This window comes from Benincasa hispida, chromosome 11, assembly GCF_009727055.1.
Source record: "Benincasa hispida cultivar B227 chromosome 11, ASM972705v1, whole genome shotgun sequence".
NCBI classification, from domain to species: Eukaryota; Viridiplantae; Streptophyta; class Magnoliopsida; order Cucurbitales; family Cucurbitaceae; genus Benincasa; species Benincasa hispida.
In genome coordinates, this window is record NC_052359.1 from 71401112 (window position 1) to 71407536 (window position 6425).

The 6425-nt window shown below is 33.8% G+C and overlaps 1 non-coding gene across 1 annotated transcript; it reads left to right on the top strand.

The window, feature by feature from the left end:
- The first annotated feature begins 955 nt into the window (after positions 1–955).
- LOC120092262 lies at positions 956–1062 on the top strand. The gene has a single exon (XR_005485972.1). It is a non-coding gene; the product is annotated as a small nucleolar RNA R71 (small nucleolar RNA).
- The last annotated feature ends 5363 nt before the right edge of the window (positions 1063–6425 follow it).

The following is a 6425-nucleotide window of genomic DNA, read 5'->3' on the forward strand; positions in this document are numbered from 1 at the left end:
TGGTTGGACTTCTTCTGTCTCAAGATCTAGAGGTTTGAGGGTGGACGCAACTTCAGGGTCCATTTTCTCGGGCTTTTTCGAATTATAGGTCAACGGGTCTTCGATTGTCACCGCATTCAAGTTGGTCGCAATGGGCTTCTCCCCTACTTCCGCAGTCATGTTGTTGCTTAGTAAGGAGACTGCTAAAAATTGTTCCTTCCCAGTACCTCTAGCATTGTGAGGAAGCTCAGTTGAGCTCGGCAACGCTTCTTGTGGTTTATTTTTCAGTTGGCCTGCAATTTGTCCCATTTGAATTTCGAGATTTCTAATGGATGTAGCTTGATTCTAAAGCACTGATTCGTTTTTCTCAATGTACTGCTTCAACAAGCTTTCTAAGGACGAAGATTACGGTGTTTGTAAGCTACTAGCTTGACTATGTGTTAGGCCGTTGTTTTGTGGGAAAAATCCGGGTGGTCCTTCTTTTTGTGCCACAGTTTGAAAGCTTTGTTGTTGATTTTTCCATGCAAAATTTGGGTGGTTTCGCCACCCGGGGTTATATGTATCGGAATAGGGATTATTTCTCATGAAGCATACCGTCTGCGGGTTTGTTGGACATTCTTCCATCGGGCGAGCATCTCTACAAATGACACAACTTGCGGTCGTTTGAGTAATTGCGCTGACCTTCCCTTTCTTCGCTCCCGTATTATTAATTGCGATGCCTTGTATCAAACTCATCATCGTAGTCATTTGATTTTGCAGGGATGCGATGGCCCCGTTGTTTGCATCATTATCTTTAATTCTAAATCTTTGATCACTTTCTCACCAATCCTCATGATTTTTAGAAATGCGATCAAGTATACTCTTTGCCTCCTCATATGTTTTGTCTAGCAGATCACCAGCGGCTGCCGCATTGATAGTAGTCTGCGAAGAGGGATTCAGTCCCTGGTAAAAGATCTCCATCTGCAGGTAGTCTGGTAAGCCATTATGTAGACAATCTCTTACTAGCTGCTTGAACCTCGCCCAGGCATCGCTGAGCGATTCTTCATCTTCTTGTTCAAAATTTGATATTAATTTCCTTCTCTTAGCATTCTCGGTTGGTGGTAAATACTTCTTCATAAACTTTTCCACCACCTGTTCCTACAAAGTTATCTTCCCCGGTTCGAGAGAATATGCCCATTTTCTTGCTTGATCGCATAAGGAAAACAGGAACAAAGTGAGTCGAACTTCCTCGATGGAGATATTTGGGAACACAAAAGTGTTGCAGATTTCTATGAAGCTCCGAAGGTGGGCGTGTGGGTCTTTGCCACGCCTTCCTCCAAACTGCCCAGCAGCCTGGATCATCTACAACATTACCGGCTTCATTTCAAACCTCGATCCATCTAACGCCGGCCTCATGATTCCTGGAGAGAAATCATAGAGGTTAGGCGATGCATAGTCCCGGATGGGTCTATTGCGGTCATTCACCAGAAGGATGGGGTTGGCCACAATATTGTTCGCGTTAGCGACCCTTGCTTCCGGTTGCTCTGCCATTCTTGGTGTTCTCTTTTGTTGTTAGCAGTTGTCTCTTAATCTACATCGAAATGTTCTCTCAACCTCCGGGTTGTAATTCACCAGAGATTGAGAGTTTACAAAGAAATCAGAAAAATTACCGTTAGCACACTATTTTTTCGAAGTCCCCGACAACGACGCCAAAAAACTTGATGTGTTATTTTATGATGTGGAATTGTGGATGAAATTCGATGATGAAAATGCGTTGAGCACTCAAGTTTTCTCAGCAGAATCCAAGTGTAAACCCCACTGAGTTTCCTGGTAAGTCTAGAGTTGAACTTAGGGACTTGGAAAAATAGGTTGCGGTGGTAATTTTTAGGAAAATTTTGCGATAACCAAATAAATAAATAGTTATTGAGGTTGTTGTTTGTGGTAATGGAAAATAAACAAATGCAGCAGAGTTTGAAAAGAGTTGAATACACGAAGGATGTGATGAATATGCGGTGAACGGGTTGAGAAAAGTTTCGACTAACACTTCCTAGGATGCATTCATGCTATGTGATCATGCAGCATGCATACAACAGTAAACCACCTCTCGGTGCGAATGCCACAACTTCTAAGGCTAGAACGCATGCGATATATGCGATAAGTCTATAAGACCTACACATAATCCTCTATTCTTATTTATGCGATGACAAAATGACACACACACAAATAAGGCGACCACATAATATCATTCTCATTTCTAGGATGCATGCGATGTAGATTGACAAACAGAGTTTATCTCTAAGTCCCCATCTCTTGTTTATGCAGTTCTAATTTTGCTCTCTCGAGTCTAGATTCTAACCTAGCTCTCTCAAGTAGCTCTAAAGGGGTATTTGGCACAGCATAACACAAGACAATCGCAAGCAATGAACTTCCTAGGTCATGTTAGCTTAGTTTTTCCTAACCCATTCGACTAGTTTAGCTACTCATGCATGCTAAGAGAGTGAACAGATATAGAATAAGAACTTCCATTGTATAAATATAAAGATGAAGTATAAAATAACAATGCAAGGATAGAATAAAGAGCCTGGTAGCAATATCTTGCTGCCCAGGCTTTTACACTGCTTTTCTACTTGTGTTCAAAAGATAATCTCGCTCTCGCGAGAGTTGGCCCGCTCTTTGCTTCTACGCCTCAAGGTTCTCTCTCGAGTTTCCCTGAGCGATCTCTGGCGTCTTTACTCTTCTCTTGCTCTGCCTTAAAATAAAAGGAAAAACTATGGACAAATGCGTGCTAAGCTAACTAATGAATTTTCTAACTGGTGAACCCTTTTTCTAAAGGATGCCTCTGGTATTTATAGTTCAGGTGAAGGCGATTTCTCTCTCATGATTGCGCAGATGGGATGACTTTAATTTCCTGACTGATGCGCCGAATATTTGTCACCGAAAAGCTGAATGTACTTGTTATTGTTAGCGGCTGTCAGCTTAATTCGGATTCGACCGTCATCAGCTTTCTATCCCATCACGATTAATTATGACTTTCACCCAGATGTGCCCACCAAGTTGCGGCAATTCTTCTTGAACAAATGTTTGCGAACACAATCACCGCAAAGTCTTGCGGTAATATTGCTCTCGACCAATGATTTCCTATGATCACAATTTCCGCCTTGCGTCAACGCATATTCTGCATAAAAACACAAAAATCAATTGTTTCTATGCGATGAATGCATGCGACCGCAATATAATAAATGTAATACTTTTTGGACGCAATCTAATACATTTTATCAACACAAGCCAGCATTGTTTAAGAACTTAGCACTATGATAACGTGCACTTCTGCCCGTTATCACGCAGAAACTTGAAAATTTAAGGGTCTATGAGATGCAAACTTGCTGAATAATTTATTAAACACGCAAAGATTTAATAAACACAAAATTGAAGGTATTAGACACAAAAATGAAAATTTAAAACTACGATCTTGATAGGTGTATATTGCTTATAACTTTAGTGATTTTATTATTGATAAACATTCTATTAGTGATAGACAAGAAGAAAAGGAAATGTTTATGATTTTCTTAATAGGTATGCAAATTTTTTTAACTAATGACATATATGTAATTAAGTTTTTTTTGTTAGGGTTCTGTCTAGCCTATCAACCATTTATTAAAATTAACAAATCTATTTTACATGAAATTAAATATTTTTATAACCTAATTTATTAACCATTTAGGGTCTGTTTAATAAAGTTTTTATTTCTCGTTTCTCGTTTCTCGTTTCCTGTTTCTTGTTCTTGTTTCTTATTTTTTAAGAACTAGAAACAAGAATATGTTTGGTAACTATTTTTGTTTCTTGTTTTTTAAGAAAGAAATAGAAATAGAAATTTGTTTGATAATCATTTCTAATTTCTTGTTTCTTGTATTTTCCCTTACCTTTTCTCTTATACATATTTTAAATATAATTTAGTTTTGTAAAACAAAAATATAAAACATGCATCAAATTATAAAAAAAAAAAAAAAAAATTATAAAACATTTACATAATCAAAATGAAAATAATAATTATAGAAAAATTTACATTATCAAATACAAATAAGTTTAAGCAAAATTGACAACAACAATACATTTATTGTTTTATCTTTTAAATGTTTCCCATATTTGATATGCAATATTATTTTCACTTGAGCTATTCGTCTTAAATGATATCAGGTCAAGTCTAAGTCAATTATATTATTATGTAAATGTTTTGGTTGTAAAATATTAAACTTAAGCTAAATGGATGTCTTATTGAACAAAATTTATACCTCGTAAAATTCTAACCAGTTTCAGAGCCGATTTCAAATGTATTAAAATATTAAAATTAAAATAATATATAAACATGCATATTACAAAATTTAAAATAAAAAATTAATATATATATATATATATATTGTTTGAAATTGAAAATTAAAAGAATATAAAAATCTATGGGAGAATTTTAAAATTCAAAATTAAATTAAGGTATAATTATTGCAACAATTTTTTTTAAGAAATAGCCAAACTAATAAATAAAACGAATAAAATATAAAAGATGGTAATAAAATAAAAGAAATAAAAATACTTATATAAAAGACCAAGGATGCTTTTTGACACATGAGGGAAACAATTTTATATAAAAGAAAAATAAAATAAGGAAAAACTATTTTTTGTAATTTCTTAAATTTGATCCTATTTTTAGAATTTTTTTTTGAAATTTAGAAATAAGAAACACGATGGATTATCAACAAGTCTGTTTCTAAAAAAAAAAAAAAAAAAAGAATGGATCCTTAGTTTTATAATATATATATATATTATATATTTAAAACAAAGCTTATTAACAAAACATACTCCCACTTGTGAGTTCCTTTATTTGGTAATATGATGTCTAATCACATGTTTTTTAAAACCCATGCCAAGTTTGAAAGTTAGACAAAACAATGTTGATTTTTTTTATTTGGAAAAAAAATTCAAATGTTTTTTTTTCCTAAAGAAAGACGAAATCCATTACAAAGAAATTTAAAAACTACCATTTTCGAAAACTAAAAAACGAAACATCAAATTGTTATCACATAATGCTTACAATTTTTCATTCAAGAAGTTGGTAAACTTAAAAAATGTTGAATATGCAACAAGAGTTATCAAAATATAAAATTGAACCATTTAAGAATATATTAGAGACTTGTTAAAATTATCAAACTTTTTTTTAGTGCAATAAGATATGAGAAATCGAACCACAAACTTAGGGCATGTAAGGTAGAGAGTTCATATTCAATTTTATGTTTTCAAGTTCACTGAGTTCAATAAATATGTGTTTGGGAGACAACCTAAATTCTATTTCTGAAAACTGTTATTAGGTTATGTGATGAAAATTTTGAAAACAACATTTTTATGTTTTCATTATATTCGAATTTCGAATATTAAATTTTAAAATTTAGAATTATATTAAAAAAGAACAAAAATATTTAGAAACATAGTATATCATGTTATAAACCCTATCCATATTGATTGGCTCATAATATTTTCTTTTATTTTGGATATTTTGTCTCTGACTTGGCGTCAATATTCTTTCTTTATTGATGGCAAATTTTGTTTGGCTAATATTTTTCTTGTTTGTTTTGTTGTCATTGGTGATTTTCTTGCCTTATAAGGATTGTATTTATTTATGTCTCATATGTAGTTTTAGGGTAAGTCATAGTTTGTGTTTTAAGGGTCGATCAGCTAAAAGAAAGAGAGAATCTTGTGGGTTATGTGTGCCTATCTAATCAGTGTGATATTCAGAAGTTGTGCGGTTCTTATGAAGCTTGGTCTATCTAAGTAGATTCCTCGTAATGTTGTGGTAATTGTTAGTTAAGTGTTCTTTCAACTAGCAGGTGAAAAAGGGGATGAATGCGTTGCTATGACATCAAATTAGGGGAGTTTAAATATATAGGCTCATTAGAAGCAGTATCAGTGTTAAAGGGAGCCTAACTTGCTCACTAGTATTCAGTCATGTGTAGACTTATTCTATGTAATCTTAGTTGAAGTGTATGTTGTAAAACTAAGTTACATTCTAATGAATCTCTTTACCTATGGTGAAAGCCTTCCAGACCTAGGTGTGATTATACTGAACTGGGTTAATAAGTCACTATGTGTATCTTCTCTATCTTACTTCTGTTTATTTTTCTTTACTTTTGTCAATGACATTTTTCTTAACTATTGGTATGATTGTGATTCACCTAATTTTCAGTTGGTATAAGAGTAAGTTGACTATTTGTTCATTGAATCCTCAATGGAGTTGATCAGAAAAAGTGGATCTACAACACGTCCACCAGTTCTTGATGGGTCAAACTACTCCTATTGGAAGGCCTGATTGACTGCTTTTCATAAATATATTGATAGCAAGTCTTGGAAGGTAGTTCTTAATGGCTGTCACATTCAACAGTTACTGACGAATATGGGGTTATCGGTCAAAAGCCTGAAAAGGA